Source organism: Aulonocara sp. 'chitande type north' Nkhata Bay, linkage group LG1 (assembly GCF_057382095.1).
Source record: "Aulonocara sp. 'chitande type north' Nkhata Bay isolate Kocher_YH1m ecotype deep benthic linkage group LG1, A_spYH_male_GT1.1, whole genome shotgun sequence".
Lineage (NCBI taxonomy): Eukaryota > Metazoa > Chordata > Actinopteri > Cichliformes > Cichlidae > Aulonocara > Aulonocara sp. 'chitande type north' Nkhata Bay.
In genome coordinates this window covers 40,560,017-40,578,609 of record NC_141344.1, presented here as the reverse complement: position 1 = coordinate 40,578,609, position 18,593 = coordinate 40,560,017, and the positions used below count along the sequence as shown (strand labels likewise).

General features: G+C 42.9%; 1 protein-coding gene across 1 annotated transcript in view; it reads left to right on the top strand.

The window, feature by feature from the left end:
- Positions 1–2,893: 2,893 nt before the first annotated feature.
- Positions 2,894–18,593, top strand: part of LOC147339574 (CD82 antigen-like) — a 40,116-nt gene continuing 24,416 nt past the window's right edge. Inside the window, exon 1 of the mRNA XM_086296195.1 lies at positions 2,894–3,045. The gene's annotated coding sequence lies outside the window, so the exon portion shown is untranslated. The remainder of the gene's footprint in view (positions 3,046–18,593) is intronic.

Sequence of the window (18,593 nt, the reverse complement as noted above, 5' to 3'; positions counted from 1 at the left end):
AGCATATTTTGGTTCCTGCAACTGGTCCGCCGGGTTATTGTCTTCCCAGAAACACTTCCCTTGTGCTGTTGGAAATCAGTTTTTTCCCGTTTCAGTTTTTGTTTTTCCTATTTCCGTTGTGTTTTGTGTGCCTCTGCAGCATTTTTCTTATTGCTGGTGTTTTCTTAAGTTGCAGTCCATTTGGCCTCTCAGGGCCACCGTTTTATAGGGTCTACCTTACAATACAAAGCACCTTGAGGCAATAGTTTTTGTGATTTGGTGCTGCATAAATTCTGATTGCTACAATGCCGAACAGGACAGGCTAAACACAAACAAACAACCAAAAACCTTTGGTATTGCATGATCCAGCCATTAATTAATTCACGTTCACGTTTACATTTCATATAAGAACATTAGCGGTGCAGTTAAATAATCATTTTATGCTTTAAGTTATAGATTGCAAGCGTCACTTTATGTCTTCTATCTATTTTATTTGGTGCAAGTTATTACTGTGTAGGAAGCCTGTAAATGAATGTGCTGCCACACTGCTCCCCCTGGTGGATATCCAAAACATTACCACCGATTTTCATAGATACTTAGCAGCTTTACTACTCACAGTTGCGTCATCTACATCATGAGCGAGGATATTATTACCGCTGATCATCAGCTGATAATCAGTCAGGAATCGTCCGGGCATCCAACATGGTCCTGTCAGGGACGAGGCGGCTATTTTAAGTGGCTTTATCTGTAAATAACTCCTTGGTGGCCAAACCCCTGGGGTGGACCAGGTTGGCTCTGAGTTCCTAAAGGCTCTACATCAGGGGTGTCCAACTCCAGGCCTCAAGGGCCAGTGTCCTGCAGGCTTTAGATCTCACCCTGGGTCAACACACCTGAATCAAATAGTTAGTTCATTCACAGGCCTCTGGAGAACTTCAGGACACGTTGAGGAGGTCATTTAGCCATTTGAATCAGCTGTGATGAGGACACATCTAAAAGCTGCAGGACACTGGCATGGAATTGGACACCCCTGCTCTAGATAAAGCCTCTGCAACATCATGTGCAGATCTGGGGTGGTGCTTCTGGATTTGCAGACTAGGATGGTGGTCTCCATCTTTAAGATGGGGGACTGGAGGGTGTGCTTCAACGACAGGGGGATCACATTCCTCAGGCTCCCTGGGAAGGTCCTCCGTTAGTCAAAACTTGGATACATGAGGAACAATGAGGTATTCACCAATTGAACTCTTTGGACTCCATAATAAACACTATGTTTGGAGGTCAACGCGCATTGTATATCACCCCCAAAATTACCCTGCAAAGAGTAAGCGGGCACATCATGGTGTGGGGCTGTTTTCTTAGCATATGGCACTGGCAGGCTTCATTTAATTTAAGGAAGGATTACTAGAAAAATGTACTGAAACATTCCTGAGAAAAATCTGTACCAAATGTAGCAGGATGATGAAGACAATGATGACAAAACACAGCCACAGAAACTCTCAACTGGTTTCAAGGAAAGAAATATAGCTGCCAGAATGACCCAGCCAATCACCTGACATGAATCAAATTGGAAATCTATGGAGAGAACTAAAGCTCACAGTTCACAGACGGTGCCTTCAGCGTTTGAAGCTTGTTTGTGTGGAAGAATGGCCAAAATCATGCCTGAGCAATGCACGTGACTAGTTTCTCCGTACGGGAGCCATTTTGAGACATTCATGTTCAAAAATTGCCAGATTTTAATGTGAGAAAAAAACCCTGAAAGTGGTACAATGAACCGTTTTTCCAACAACAAAAGAAATCTTTAGATTGGTTTAAAATTACATTCCTCTTCAAAATAGTTCAGACTTTTTTTCAGATATTACTTGTTTATGAACACTCTCATAACACACTTTGTAATGTCAGTGACATGAAAGTGACTGAGCACTCCAAACGCTAACAGAGATGAGCATGTTCTGTAGAGACATTAGATGTCATGTGTTAATATTTGTACACAATTCTTACAGCATAATATGCTGAGTTGGACCAACATATTTGCTAAGTTTAACAAGCTCTATTTCAGATGAAGTAAAACACTTTGTGAAAGGACGGGAACAGTCCCCGTCCAGTCTGGTACTTCAGTAGGATGCTGAAGGTACACAATACAGGTGTATAAACAAAATGTATTTTTATTATTAGTTTTATTAACATTTTGCCCACCATTTGCCATTTTAGAAAGGGCAGGGGGCTGTTATTTGCACTGGTGACCAGAGATGGGCAGTAACGCGTTACTGTAATCTGATTACTTTTTTCAAGTAACGAGTAAAGTAAGGGATTACTATTGCAAAAACGGTAATTAGATTACTGTTACTTTCCCGTAGGAACGCTGCGTTACTGCGTTACTAAAACCGTGATTTTTTTGCGAGAATGTCTCACGACAGTGACGTAAGCGAGTGCGACGTTGGTGACAACAGCTGTGTGCAGATCAACAATGGATCACATATCGATTGTGGGAGAGAGTATGAGCGTGCAGCGTTTAAAGCGTGGAAGTACTGACCTTACTTTGAGTTTGATTCCATAAAAAGTGACAAAAACATTAGTGTCCGCTGTGCGTGGGAAGAAAACTTCTTTTTACAGCGAAAAAACCCCTAAACTTCCGATTACTTTTTGGGGGAAGTAATCAGTAATTAGTTACTGATTACTTTTTTCAAGTAACTTGACCAACACTGCTGGTGAGTAAATAAGATAGTCACCGTGCTGAGGTCTGTTCCACACGGTTACGTTTCGAGCAGAATTCACCGGGCAGCAATGTGTTAAAATGGGATTATAAGTGTAACAGTATGAAGTTTTGGGTTCAACAAGCCGTTTCTACAGAAGAATGGAAGCATTTACTGTGACAGAGGAGTCCTGCGCTCCGACACGACAAGCTACAGCGCGGCGTAGCTCCTCCTCCTGGGGGATGATGGGGACAGTATCTGACAGTTGTTGCTGCCGAGGCACGCTGCTTCAGTCCCAGCAGCGGGTCTTTCAGAGGGCACAGGATCCTAACAGAAGTCGCGCTCAACCTTTTCTTCTTCACAATTTACACCGAAACACGTGAGTAACCGCTGCTCCGACTGTGTGCGTTTAGAGAAACAGCTTCTCTAAAGCCCTGTTCTCCTTACCTGTGCGCGTCTGTAGCAGCTATGGTGATTGAGTTCAGCTGATCACGAGTGGAAGTTCGCAAAATCGGCCACATATCAGCTGCTTTGTGGATGCTGTGAGGTGGAGGGGTTGGTGATATGGCGCCTCTGGAGAGGATTTGTGTGTCGGACCATTGTTTGCTCTACAGCTAAAGTTTAGTCTCCTTTTACACTGCTTAGAAACTCATCTCTTAGAGTCTCTTGTAGTAAACCCCACAAAAATGAAGTAAAATAAAATACAAAAAATAAACGTCAGAAGTTTTCTTGCTGCAAAGTTTGTCATTCAGAAATGCAGTGATCTGTTTAAAGCCTGAGCAAATGTGGTCCAAAGAGAAACAGAAGGCAGGCTTGATGAACTCATTGGACTCTGTTGAAGTGCAGTTTTATTTATCAGGTACAGTCAATATCTGGGATCTTTTCATGGCCAGGCATTTATTCCCAATATTCGCTAATGCACGGCTTACTATTTAATGGTTTAAACTGAGGAAGAAACTTGCCTTTATAGTATGCATACAGTGTACTTAACAGGATACTGCATTTATAATAAATCTACTTTAAATTAAAGAATAAATACGTTTTTACACCAGCTTTTATGCTTGATCCATTAATATTGTAGGTAAATAGAAGTAGTTTTGCAAGGTAATTACTGAGAAGTGTATTTAAGCAAATTGGTAAAAATAATTAATTTTTTTTTAACTAAACAAAAGAAATGTGTGACATCATCATATCCATTTGTGGATAATTAAGTTTACAGTGAACAAGCCACCAATACTGCATCTTTTCACATTATGCTGTACTTGATTTGGGGTATTTAGACATTCTTGTGTCCAGTCCTGTCCAGTCTAACGGTGGATGATGGTGATGCTATATGCAAGTATGATATAGCTGGATTAGTTGAAAATGGGCTTGGGCAGGAAAGGAAACAATAGCATGTTCACTGCAAAAGGGAACAAGCATGAAGAAATCAGAGATCAGAAAAGCAGCACAAGTATAGACAGTGTTTGCAGAGTTCAGTGTGATTTTCACACTGTTTCACTTCACTACAAAGAAGGTGCTTGTATGTTGTGATCTTCTCAGCAGGAGTTAAACTAAAGGACAAACAAAACAGATAAACACTGACCACTGAAACGTGTAGCCAGAAGCTTCAGTGCACTTTCACTTTAATTCTCCAAGTTCTCCATCTTTACTATATTACGATGTTTAGGATGTTTTGCAATCATGCTACACACTTCAGCAAACACCGACAAATTAATAAATAATAAATTAATGTTCACAGTGTACTCTAACTCTCACTGAAAGCAGAGTGGGCCGTCTGTTTGAGGACATGTTTCTGTTATAGATGAAAATGTGGGTCAGTTTGTTTTTTCCACGGTGGCGTCAATGCCCAGCCAATATTTTAGCTGCCTGCTCATCAGAGGACCTTCATCTCTTTCTCACAATGTGAGACAATAGATCGGTTCAGCTCCAGGGCCAGCTCCACGATTCACTTTGGTGACTTTCCATATACCACGAACAGAAAAGCCTGTCTTGTTGGATAAATTGGACTGCGCTGGATACAGCTGGAGGTTAAAAGTCTAAATGACTGTTAGATAAGAATGTTTTCATCTCTTCAAGCTCTGCAACAGTTTGGCTCCATTCTAGAAAGATTTGATGAGAAGACTTGGGGGGCTCACAGTTTAACTCAGTACTACACCTCTTCGGTGTTCAATTCAATTCAATTCAATTTTATTTATATAGCGCCAAATCACAACATAAGTCGCCTCAAGGCGCTTCATAGATACAGAGAAAAACCCAACAATCATATGACCCCCTATGAGCAGCACTTTGGCAACAGTGGGAAGGAAAAACTCCCTTTTAACAGGAACAAACCTCCGGCAGAACCAGGCTCAGGGAGGGGCGGGGCCATCTGCTGTGATTGGTTGGGGTGAGAGAAGGAAGACAGGATAAAAGACATGCTGTGGAAGAGAGACAGAGGTTAATAACAGATATGATTCAATGCAGAGAGGTCTGTTAATACATAGTGAGTGAGAAAGGTGACTGGAAAGGAAAAACTCAATGCATCATGGGAATCCCCCGGCAGCCTATGTCTATTGCAGCATAACTAAGGGAGGATTCAGGGTCACCTGGTCCAGCCCTAACTATATGCTTTAGCAAAAAGGAAAGTTTGAAGCCTAATCTTGAAAGTAGAGATAGTGTCTGTCTCCTGAATCAGTGTTGCATGATAACAGAAGGGCTATATTTCAAACATTAACCCATAGTGAGTCCACAACTTGTTTTTCCTTTTTGGAATTGCCTTAGAGCTAATTATGGGATTACCCATTTTTAGCTCCCTCATTAAAATTCTACTCCACAGCTAACAACATGTGAACATGAGTTTAACCTCTAAAACCCAAGAGCCTTTCTGAGGCTCCTGATTGAAAATGACACGACCAACATGCAATTTAAAAACTCTGTATATCAAAATAAAGCCATAGAAATTTTTTCCTCGCCTAATTCTTTCTGTATCTTATAGAATATAGCCTTTTTGAAAACATGCTGCAGTAGACATATATACTGACATTATGTCTGCACAGACTGATGCTGCTGAAGTGAAACAGAGTGAAGTTACAGAGGTTTTACTCAACACATTTGGCACAATCTGTGAGAGTTGTTTCTTAAATACTGAATAGCAGAAGTTATTTAACTTTATTGACATGCCTCCAAACAATGCTTGTTTTTGAATTTTTTTTATTACCCACACACAAATCTCTGTAACCGGGCATAAAATTGTTTTGTTTTGTTTTTTTGGCAAGGAACTGCTCTGAGGCATTGTGGGAGATCGAGTTATTCAGTTAATGCCTTTTAATTGCGGTGGATTTAAGTTTTGGAAGCAAGACAGCACGGGTATGAAAGAATTCATACTAATGTTTTTCAAACTTGAAGCATCGTTTTGGTCATGTTTTGCTGCTGGTTCAGTGAATTTTGATCTGAGGGTGACAAAACTTGCATGTTTGGCATCTGTGAGATGTCTCCTTTGAGTAGAGATATTGCTTGTTGGTGTAGTAGTATGCATGTAATATGGCCTTTGTGCCTTTTTCATCAGTTAATTTTGGAGTTACTACAAACAGGGAGCATATGGGATGATTTGTCTGTTCTCACTGGGTGGTGCTGAGGTCTAATCTGGCAGTAGCTTCTGTAATCACAAAGAGAACAGAATCATCACAAACTGAAATGTGATGATTGTCACTCAGATCTCAAATAAAGCTGATCCTTTCCTCGCACACTTCACGATCTTAAGTTCTGCTCTTACATTTTTTTCAGTTCTCCTGACAGCTGACACGTGGGCTGTTTGTTAAGAAAGATATAGCCTTATATACTAAAAGGAGAGCTGCAAAGATGAGATGATGGAGGTTTCCAGTCTCTCTCTATAAACAACGGTCGCCCTATAAAAGGGCGACCGGGGTTGGGAAGCGTATCTGTAACCGGAAGGTCGACGGTTCGATCCCTGGGCTCTCTGTCCTGGTCGTTGTGTCCTTGGGCAAGACACTTTACCCTACCGCCTACTGGTGATGTCCAGAGGGGCCGATGGTGCGATATGGCAGCCTCGCTTCTGTCAGTCTGCCCCAGGGCAGCTGTGGCTACAACTGTAGCTGCCTCCACCAGTGTGTGAATGTGAGAGTGAATGAATAGTGGCATTGTAAAGAGCTTTGGGTGCCTTGAAAAGCGCTATATAAATCCAATCCATCATTATTATTATTATTAAAACAAATACAAATTTCCACTGGGTGACGTCTACGGCACTGACCTTAATCAATGTTTGACCTCAGAGTGATTTCTTTAGTCAGTTTTTGTTTTGCGGGAAAGTAAACGCTGGACTTCCTCTTAGCGTTTGCACAACAGAGATATGCAAGTTTCTCCGTCTCTGCCTGTCAAAGCTGTTTAGATGACGTTGCATCCCAATTTAACGGCATTATGGTAGTAATTGTAATCAAACCTATAACCTATACCTGCTAAAAAGCCATCCAATGCACACCTGCAAAGAAGTCAAACCATAGATGTCCATACATTACACTATGTATAATAATGAGTAAAGACACAGGGAGAATGTATATTTATTGAACTGTATTTAATACTTTGTACAAAAGCCTTTGTTGGCGATGACAGACTCCTGTATGGAGAAACCAGTTGCATGCATTGCCCAGGTGTAATTTTGGCCACTTATAGTTCACAGTCTTCAAATCCTGAAGGTCCCGTTTATGATTTCGACCTCCTGTAACGTTCCCTCAGACAGCCAGGTTGAAGGAACCTGTTGCTGAAACTGCTCTTCAGATTGTTGTGCATGTTATGAAGGGGGTGGGAGTCATTGTCCATGATTGCCAGCAGTCTTGCCAGCTTTCTGTCACCGATCACCACCTCCAGCGAGGTGAGCTTCATGCCAACAACAGATTCTGCCTTCCTGATGAGTTTGTTCAGTCTGTTTGTGTCCTTTGCTTTGATGCGTGCACCCCAGCACGCCACAGCAAAGAAGATGGTGCTCGCAACAACAGACTGATAACACATATCGAGCAGCCTGCTGAATACATTGAAAGATCTGAGCCTTCGTAGAAAGTAAAGCCGGCTCGAACCCTTTTTGTAGGCAGCGTCCGTATTGGCAGACCACTTGTGATCCAGTTGAACTCCCAGATACTTGTAGGATGTGACTGTTGCACAAAGGGGAGGGTCGGGATCTGTTTCTGCCAAAGTCCACCACCAGCTCCTTTGTTTTGGCCACATTCAGCTGCAGGTGATTCACCTCACACCATCTCACGAAACGATCAATCAGTCCTCTGTACTCCTTTTCCCATCGCATCTCCACACTTCCAATTATGGCTGTGTCATCAGAGAATTTCTGGAGGAGACAAGTTTCTGTGATGTACTTGAAGTCGGCTGTATAGATGGTGAAGAGGAAAGGAGACAGAACAGTTCCATGGGGTGCGCCTATGTTGCTGTTCAGACTCTCTGACACAGAGCTCTGCAGTCTCACAAACTGTGGTCTGCCTGTCAGGTAGTCGCGGATCCACTAGACCAGTGGAGCCTCCACCTGCATGTCCTCCAACTTCTCCTTCAGCAGGGAAGGAGAAGTAAACTCCCTGGGCAGATAATACAAGCAAAGTCTGATGGCAAGTAGCTTGACATCGCAGTAGCAGAAACACTCTAACAGAGATATGTCTCGGGTTACACCACCTGCAGTTCACAAACACACCCACCCCACCTCCTTTTTTCTGCCGCTGGCGTCGGTATCTCTGTCCATCCGAACCGTGAAGAAGCCAGGGATCAAAACAGCAGAGTCCGGTATCTGATCGTTCAGCCACATTTCAGTGAAGCACATTATGCTGGACTCTCTGAACTTTCTCTGGGTCTGGGTGAGCTAGGGACCTTACATTCCCCACAATGACTGCCAGCACACAGGGTTTAAACCTCTTCCTCTTCGATCTCTGTTTAACCCCCACTCTACAGCCCAGAGGTCTCCTTGTCAGTTCCTCAGTTTCTCAGTAATACTAAGTTTGACATTAAGCCACAGCGTCCACCTGAAATATGCACATGCAAATATCAGGACCAACTTAAAGCTCTTCTGCTGCCAAGTGCTTATGTTGCTTGGTAGAAAAACTTTAGTCTGATTCAACTTTTTAGTTTTTTGGAACCCAGCCTATGCAGTGCAGTGGTAACAATCAAATACATGAAGGTCAGGGAGGAAATCTATCATATCATATCATATCGTATCATTCCATTCCTTAGTCTGTCAGACATGTAAGAGTCATAATAAAATTGTCTGACTGTATTTTAACTGCTTTTATAGTATGCTTTAAAAAGTTTTTTGCTGTTTTGAGTTTTTCCTGCATGCAAAAAATATCTGGTACCCATCCCAACAGGTTTTGGCCTCCAATCAAAGGAAGATTGTAATAAAAAACATTTTTACCCAGATTTTTTAAAATGGGGCTTTAATTTACTCAAGCATAAAAACATTTCTGTATTGTCAAATGGCCAGAAACAAAAGGAAAATGCATGACAAGGTAACAAAGACTCAGTGCTCTAACTATAGGCAGACCAATCATGCTTTTCAAATAAAAAGAAAGAGAGAGAGAAAGAAGACGATGATGAGCCCTGATATGGAGCCTCATCCTCCTTTTTCCTTCTCCTCCATTGCCATCCACCTGCATGAGCACATAAGCTAATGTGCTATAACCCAACTCCACTCGCAACAATCTTCTCACGTTTCTGAATATAACCCGTAACTGTAATTATCTCATTCCAGTATAATTTCACTAAAATGGTGTTTGATACGATAGTTACAGTACTACTTTTAGAAAAGTATCCTGTCCAATACTTTCTTTGTGAGAACAGCTGGTAAGAATGAAAACAAAAAGAAAAGAAAGAAAAGACATGTTATCTGGAGGGTCTGCTGTTTAACAATGCGTTCTCCAGATTGCCAGAAATTTATGCAGATCTGCTGACCTGACGGCACATTGGCCCTGGACTCTCTTCCTATCTGGGTTGGGTCTTGCCTGATTTGGTAGACCCAAGGGCGTAGATTTGGCATGGACGGAAGGGACATGTCCCCACCAATATCCAGCGATTATTGAATTTTCCCCACCAATAATTTGATCTCTTCGAGCAAAGACAAACAAACCCGATAGAAAAAAAAAAAAAAAAAACGATCTGTCAACGTCTCATTCACCCAGCGGTGCAGAAAGAGTTAAATTACGTTCTCTACCGGAGTCCTACCTCATGTGACAAATATGGCCAATGTGATTGGCTGAGCCTTTCAGGGAGCTCTGTTCAGTTTTAGCAGCGGCAAGCCTGCGCTGCAATGAGGAGAGGAGGATGGCAGCAAAAAGGAAGAACCTGGATATAAAAAAATATTTTTCAAACAAACCTGTAAATCACTTAAAGTCAAGTTCACTCATAAAATGTGTCCGTCATAATAACGTTACAGGCTATGCTAGGCCATACATGTCAACCCTCCTGATTTTTCCGGGAGAATCCCAAATTTCAGTGCCCCTCCCAAAAATCTCCCAGAGCCACCATTCTCCCGATTTTCCACCCGGACAACAACATTGAAAAACCATATCTCAGGTTGGCCCAGCTAATTCTAGTTTCCAACAATGGCTACTGCTGCAGCTACTTAGTTTTAATATTACTCTTATAAATTTCTCAGGGTCGCAAAAGAAACTTTTAACATATTTTCAGGCGAGAATGTAGCTGTGTAAACTTCAAATACCTAAACATGTTGTTGTTTGGCCTTTTTCAGTGGTTTATTTGTTTGTGAGTAAATCGGTTTGGCTGAGATTAAAGTTATTATCTTAGATTAGATTAAATAAAACTTTATTAATCCCTCGGAAGAGTTCCTCCGGGGTTTTCACACAGCTGAATAAACGTCAAACAGAAAACTGATTGAACAGAAGTGTGAGATGGTCGAGAATCTACGCCAGCATCCGGTTATAGTTTAGACAGCAAGGAGCAGACGGCAGAGGTGACGTAATTCTGAAGGCTAGACCGTCCAATTTCACAGTCGCTTATTTCCGGTCCACCCGGCTTTCAGACGACCCGGCCCACTTAGACCGCGAAGGCCGGGTCCTCAGGTGGACGCAGCTTCTGTATTTGGACACCCCTGGCCTGTTTCCGGCCGGACAATAATAACGGTGACATTTAATTTATTTTATCCGATAAGAAAACACTGTAAAAACTTTTGGTATGTATATGTATACCCCCCCAACAGCCCTTTTGAATGTCTCTCTAATTCTGAGGTCTCAAGGTTGGCAAGTATGTGCTAGGCTTTGGCCCACATCAGTCTAAAATTGTATGTAACCATGAAAAAAGTGTTGCCGTGTCCACCAGCAGAGACTGGACAGTATAGATGTAAAACAAATATGCCAGCAGTTTACCTCAGTTAACGAGAGGAGCAGGCATGTGTTTGGCTCCTTCACATAGTGGACATTGAGTTGTTGTGTGGGGAACCAGTAGTCCATGTCTGTTGCTGTAACAGTAGTTCATGTTTAGAATGAAAAATCCCAGCTCACTGATCTGATCGGGGCAGTAGTGCCTAAAATGTTGCATAATGTTGCTGAGAGATCTTTTACTTTGTGGTCATCTTAGATGAGTAGTTTTATGGACAAAACCCACCAGGTCATTCAGTGTTCGCTTAGTGCTAATGCATCAGAGATGTTGGTGTAACTGAAGTAATGTTGTTAAGTCCTTAAGGTCATATTCTTTTATTGTCATGACTGTATTTGAAGCTATTTTTGAATGATACCTGATTTATATGGAATATGGCTGAAGTAAACTAAAGCCTAAAATACTCAGTCATTTGTTTAATAGTAATTTAACATTATATAATTCAAATATAAAACTTTGAATTGTGATTTTAAATGGTTTAAAAGCATGTAGAATAGCATATGTAGGCAAGTATATTTCTCCTTTTTTTTATCAAGAAGCAAAGACAAAAAGGAAAAAGAAAGGAAACACGGCAGGGTTCGGTGGTTGAATCATCCGTCCCCACCAACGCCAAAACCAGATCTACGCCCTTGGGTAGACCCCAGCCTCTATCAGTCTGGTGCTTAGAGCTTGTTCTTGTGCTGCCATGATTAGTGCCTCTGGGGTGTCTTTTAGTTCTTCTTTCTCGTGTTTCTGCTGCTTGAGATATTCATTAATCACATAATCAGTTGTGGCCATCTGTCTGATGTGCTCATGTTGTTGGATAGTGGTTCTGACACTCACTACCGTAATCCTCGGCCTCCTTCCGCTTAGTGTTCTGGATTTGGAGATAAACCCTCCATGTATGGTAAGGAGCCTTCTTGTCTTGATGTTTGTGGCATTTGCCATAGAATACCAGAAGTGGCAGGTCCACCACTGGCATCCTATGCTTTTTACAGATTAGAGCCTGTTTACTATGAGCACATATGACAAACATGAAAGCTTCTGGGTAAGATGTGGAGTATTTATGCTGCTTTTAATGTCGTTCAACATGGTGGTGGGTCAGTGATGGTCTGGGGAGGCATATCCATGGAGGGAAGCACAGACCTCCACAGGGTAGGCAGCAGCACACTGACATTAGACATCGGGAGGAAGTCCTTGCTGTTCTTACTGACTCTTTTCTGTATGCTTGACTTTACAGATTTATTATTGTTAGTATTATTATTGTTAGGATAAGTTTTAAGTTGCCTGGAAGGAATAATCATGTCTCTACAAAGTGCAGTATAAGAACATATGACATGAGTAAGTGTGTCCAAATCATTCCAGCAAATCCCTTATCCCAGTGTGTGCAGTCATAATACTCTTGCAAGCAGAGCACAAATTGTTCTGTCCAGTTCTTTATCTCCTTCATCTGTGCTTTCTGTCTTTTTAAGACTGCTTTATAAGTGGGCACGGTTGTGGTCTGCAGTACCAAGTGGAGGTAGCGGGTAGTGGGACTAACTTGTACAGTGAGGCAACGTTTTGTCTAGTAGGACTGTCTGGTAGGACAGGAGACATCCATACATACATTTGTCCAACAATGACCTTGTAGTACCATATCACCCTACTAGAGCACTTCGCTCTCGCTCTGCAGGCCTACTTGTTGTTCCTAGAGTATTTAAAAGTAGAATGGGAGGCAGAGCCTTCAGTTTTCAGGCCCCTCTTCTGTGGAACCAGCTTCCAGTTTGGATTCAGGAGACAGACACTATCTCTACTTTCAAGATCAGGCTTCAAACTTTCCTTTTTGCTAAAGCATATAGTTAGGGCTGGACCAGGTGATCCTGAATCCTCCCTTAGTTATGCTGCAATAGACGTAGGCTGCCGGGGGATTCCCATGATGCATTGAGTTTTTCCTTTCCAGTCACCTTTCTCACTCACTATGTGTTAACAGACCTCTCTGCATTGAATCATATCTGTTATTAACCTCTGTCTCTCTTCCACAGCATGTCTTTATCCTGTCTTCCTTCTCTCACCCCAACTGGTCGCTGCAAATGGCCCCGCCCCTCCCTGAGCCTGGTTCTGCTGGAGTTTTCTTCCTGTTAAAAGGGAGTTTTTCCTTCCCACTGTCACCAAAGTGCTTGCTCATAGGGGGTCATATGATTGTTGGGCTTTTCTCTGTCTGTATTATAATAGGGTCTACCTTACAATGTAAAGTGGCTTGAAGAAAATGTTGTTGTGATTTGATGCTGTATACATAAAATAAAATAAAACTGAATACTGATAGAAGTTAAATAGTCTTTAAGCGAGACGTGATTAAAATCATCTAGAATGAAGTTAGGTGCCTCTGGTGAAAGTGATTGCCGTTTATTCACTACATCACTGCTGTTATAAAAAGCTGTGGGAACAGGTAAAATGGACAAACTGATACTGATAAAAGTTCAACATCTGCTGTGCAGATTAGTTCCATGACAGTCACAGAGTTACAGTTTCATTCAGTAAAATAAAGACATACGTTGCCTCCTTGAGTTTTCTGGGTCACCTCGGCCTTTCGATCTAGACAAAAGGGTAATCTGAATCCCTCCAGAAAAAGGTCTGAAATCCTGTTTGGCCCCACTAAGCAATGTCTCTATAAAGGCTAAAATGCCACAATCTCTAAAATCCTTTTAGAATCAATGTTTCCCTGGAGCGCACTCAGTTTGCTCCTCAGAACGTTGGCCATGATAACCAAGAGCAGGGGAAGCCGGGTGTTTTCTCAGGAGCAACTTTACGCCAGCGTGTTTATCCTGCTTCCTCCTCCTGCGTGACTCACTAGGGATAATTTTGTGTGGAAGAAGAGGCATATGACATGTGAAATGCTCATTTATATGTGAGTGTGCACAGAGCCTGGACCAAAAAGCCTAGTTTAACAGATATAGCTGATAACCACCACTGTGATACTTACTGTCTCGACTGGGCTTGCCAAGTCAATTAATGCAAAGAAAGCCTCGCTGTGTTGAGCTTCTTTCATAGTATACCCTTGTGCCCTAATCTCACAGTGTGTTGCGTCACTGAGAGCTGCTGAGCTATGTAGGGTTGTGCCTGGTACTAGCAGAGGCTGGGAAAAAGGAGGAGGGGGTAGAAAAGGAGAGGCAGGAGGAGAGTTAAGTCTGCTTGTCGTGTCTTAGTTTTATTCATTTATTACGTTTCAGAATAAAACCAAAGGCTGACTGTGTTTCAGCTTTTTTGTCAGCTCTTTGTATAATTAAGACTCCATTGCTGAAGAAATAGCATGTTCAAGTGCATTTAAAGTTTGCTGAACAAAATTTAGACTGTCTGTGAAATACTGGGGAGAGTCTGATCAGATCGGACCAAAATTTAACTGTTTGGATGCCACAATACAGATCCTGTTTGGACGTCAAAAGCCACTGCGTATCACCCCCAAAACACGATACCAGCAGTGACGTTTGAAGGTGGAACTATGCTGTAGGGCTGTTTATTGGCATATGGCACTGGCAGTCCTCTAAAAATCGAAGGAAGGATGAATGGAAAAATGTACCCAGACATTCTTGATAAAAATTGACTGCCATCTACCAGGATGATGAAGATGAAATAAGGGTGGATCTTTCAGCAATGCAATGATCCAAAGCACACAGCCAAAGAAACTGTCAACTGGTTTCAGAGAAAGAAAATAAAGCTGCTAGAATGGCCCAGCCAATCACCTGACATGAATCCAATTGAAAAACTCACAGTTCACAGAAGGTGCCTTCAGGATGTGAAGGTTGTTTGTGTGGAAGAATGGGCCACAATCACACCTGAGCAATGCATGCAACTAGTTTCTCCGTACGGGAGTCTTGAAGCTGTCGTCACCAACAAAGGCTTCTGTACAAAGTAATAAATACATTTCAGTAACAGTGTTCAATATTGTTCCTTGTGCCATTTCTCATAATGACACATAATTTATGGACATCTATTGTTTGATTTCTTTGCATGTGTGGATTGGATGGGTTCTTACCAGCAACCGGTGAGAGTTTCATCTCAGTAGCGCCTTTCCAAATATATTGAATGCCAGAGTTACTTGAGTGGCTCATAAAAAATGTCTATGCTTTTGACTTTCACTTTTAGATCGCCCAACCCCGCTAACAATTTGTCCTTAAAAGATCCAAAGTTTGAAATCAGACCATAGAAGATCGGCTTAATTGTGTGTGTGTGTGTGTGTGTGTGTGTGTGTGTGTGTGTGTGTGTGTGTGTGTGTGTGTGTGTGTGTGTGTGTGTGGTTAGACAGTCACTTCAATCTGACTTTGCTACAGGAAGTCACCAAAATTTTTCTCACTGGATAGTCTCTTCCCACTGCCATCACTGCAGGTACCACCCTTTCCAAGCTGGAACAAACACTGGTGTAACCGATTTACAGTAACAGGAAAGTGGGTCGCCCACAGGGCTCCACTGCCAGGGGAAGCATTGAGCAAGTTTTCCATATCTCACCCAGATTTCCATAGATTTATTGGACAGTAAATGCCACTACTCTGTGGAGTGAGGGCTGATTGATGGTCCATTCAGGTTGGTTTGTTTTTTTCCCCCACAGATATGAGCCACCACACAGAAGTAATTTGCAGTTTGGTACGGCAATCCAGTAAGTTACACCTGCAAATAGAGAGAAAATTGGCCATGACGATTTGCACCTGCTCTACCAGGTGTAACAATTGAGTTTAACATCCAGGCATCCATGAAAACGGAATTTATGACATTTAACGGAGTTAGAAGTTAGCAGGGAGTTAGCTCGTTAGCTTCTATCTAAATACAATATAGCATGTCCTGACTGCGGGGTTTTGGAAACAAATTAAAACGTACAGCTCTGTTATCACTTCCAACATAAATGAAGACAGAAAACTAAACAGCAGTGACGTTTGTAGGGTTGCTGAAGTTTGGCTAGCTGGTATATAATGATGTGCTACGTGACCGCTAGCGACACAGCTATGTTAGCATAATATAAACAAGCTAACTTTTTTCCACTGGATAAAAGTTAACGTGAGTGTTCTCGGTGGTCAGGAACAAATGTAATCGCATGGCAGGATGCTGTAAAAGGACCAAACTTCAGCCAGGAGAACAACTGAGATAATCCATCCACAATACGAGGTTAGTCATTCATATACTGCTGCATGGGCTGGGCTGTAGTTACATCCTAAGGTTTTAAAAACTGAGCTTAAATAAATGATTAGCGGTAATAAAAGCCGAGGGAGGTCAACAGGGATCACTGACTGTTTTAGGAGCTTTTTGAGATCAAATAGAAGAAAATACAAAACATTAAACATGTTAACAACACATAGTTAACACATAGCCATATTAAATGCAGACTACTTTAGGCCCGGAAGTAGGATTCGTCACGTCATCACTTAACGACCAGATAACGAAGGGAGTGGACTGGACACCACGTGGTCAGACACTCCTCCTCCGTGATATATGTGGCCTTACGCTCTCTGACAGCTTTCAGCTGATGTACACAATGGCCTCCTTACCTGCTGGGACAAAATGGCCCGCAGCCTCTGGCACTGCTCCATCCACTGGACCAGATCTGGCTCCACATTTTGGGTGAGCTCAGTCAAGGGACTGGATAACTCTGCAAACCCAGGCACAAACCAACAGTAGTACCCAGCCAGCCCCAAGAACCTTTTTTGGTCTTGGGACGCGGGCAGGATGCGATGGCTGTTGTTTTCTCCATCTGAGTGCATCCACTCTGTCACACCTGCAACTGTTGCAGAATGCTGCGGCACAGCTTTTAACTGGTAAAAAGATAATTTGAGCATATTACTCCAGTTCTGGCCTCCTTACATTGGCTTCCAATTGAATTTAGAATCTATTTTAAAATCCTTTCACTGGTTATAAAATCCTTAAATGGTCTGGCACCTCATTGTCCCCCCTCATTCACTCCGGTCAGCTGAGCTGTTGCTCTCAGTCAGTAGATCACGGCTGAAACTTAGAGGAGACTCTACTGTTGCCCCAAAGCTTTGGAATGATCTTCCTCTTCACATTAGGCAATCTGCATCAGTGCTGGTTTCTAAATCCAGATTAAAAACTCATTTTTATTCACTGGCCTTTGACTCAGTGGGTAACTGACAGTTATTTTATTGCTGTTTAATTATTGTAGTTATTATTCTTTTTGTTTTTTTGTACATTTTATGTTTCTGCTGTAAATGTTGGAATGCTACTACACAAGTAACCCCGGCGGAAGGGGCTACATGAATAGGATGAGGGACCTATGGATTCTTCGATACCCAACATCCACAATGACGGCGAAACAACTAGTAGCTCAGTGTTCCAACATTCGAAAGAAGGGACTGCTCTCACAGCTAGAGATTGACGAGGTACAACACAAATGCTACGGCAAGGAGGAGTCAGGACGCCAGGTCAGGGGGGCGATATCATCACCCCCACCCGAGATTGGGTACATAGCCCCAAGTGCGATAGGAGAAGGATCGTTGAGTGCGAGAGGAACTGACCTGAAAAATAGGATCATGGCCAAGCTTGAAACCTGGATCCCCCGTAGCCGGTTACCAAGATTACGTGAAGTACCCTCAGAAGGTCTGCTAGATGATGTTAATGCAGCACTACGGGCAATACCTACAACCACGATTACCGACACTAACAAGCTGATCTACAATACGGCAGCAGTGATCAGTGAGATGCTTGGCTACAAGTTGAACAGCGACAAGGGGCAGTACCCTCCATGGAGAAGGAGGCTAGAGGGCAAGATCAAAGTAGCACGGAGGGAGGTTAGCCAACTAACGGAGTTGCAGCAAGGTGCGACAAATAAGGTGCCTAAGAAATACAGCAAGCTGTCCATACCTGAGGCCTTGGAAACTGCCAAGCAAAGACTCACAGCCTTGGCCAGCCGCTTGAGGAGGTACACCAGAGAGATAGAAGGCAGGAGAATAAACCAGCTGTTCTCCACAGAACCAGCAAAGGTGTACTCTCAGTGGCAAGGGAACAATAAGAGAACAGCACCACCAAGGCTGGAGACGGAGCAATACTGGAAGAGCATATGGGAGAAGGACGCAACCCATAACGGCAATGCTCAGTGGCTAGAGGATCTGAGGGCAGACCACAGCGACCTCCCTGAACAGGGTCCAGTAACCATCACAGTGGCAGATATCCAAGAAAGGGTCTCCAGTATGAAGAGTTGGACAGCACCAGGGCCCGACATGGTTCACGCCTACTGGCTGAAGAAGCTGACTGCACTCCACGAGCGTCTGGCAGCACAAATGAACCAGCTGCTAGTTAACGAGAGACACCCGGAATGGCTAACTGAAGGCCGGACGGTCCTGATCCCCAAGGACCCCAAGAAGGGACCGGTCCCCTCCAACTACCGACCAATAACCTGCCTCAGTACTACATGGAAGCTCCTGTCAGGCATCATATCGGCTAAGATGAACAGGCACATGGGTCAATACATGAGCGGGACACAGAAAGGAATTGGCAAGAATACCAGAGGCGCAAAACACCAGCTACTGGTAGACAGAACAATCAGCCGAGACTGCAAGACCAGACTGACCAACCTGTGCACTGCCTGGATTGATTACA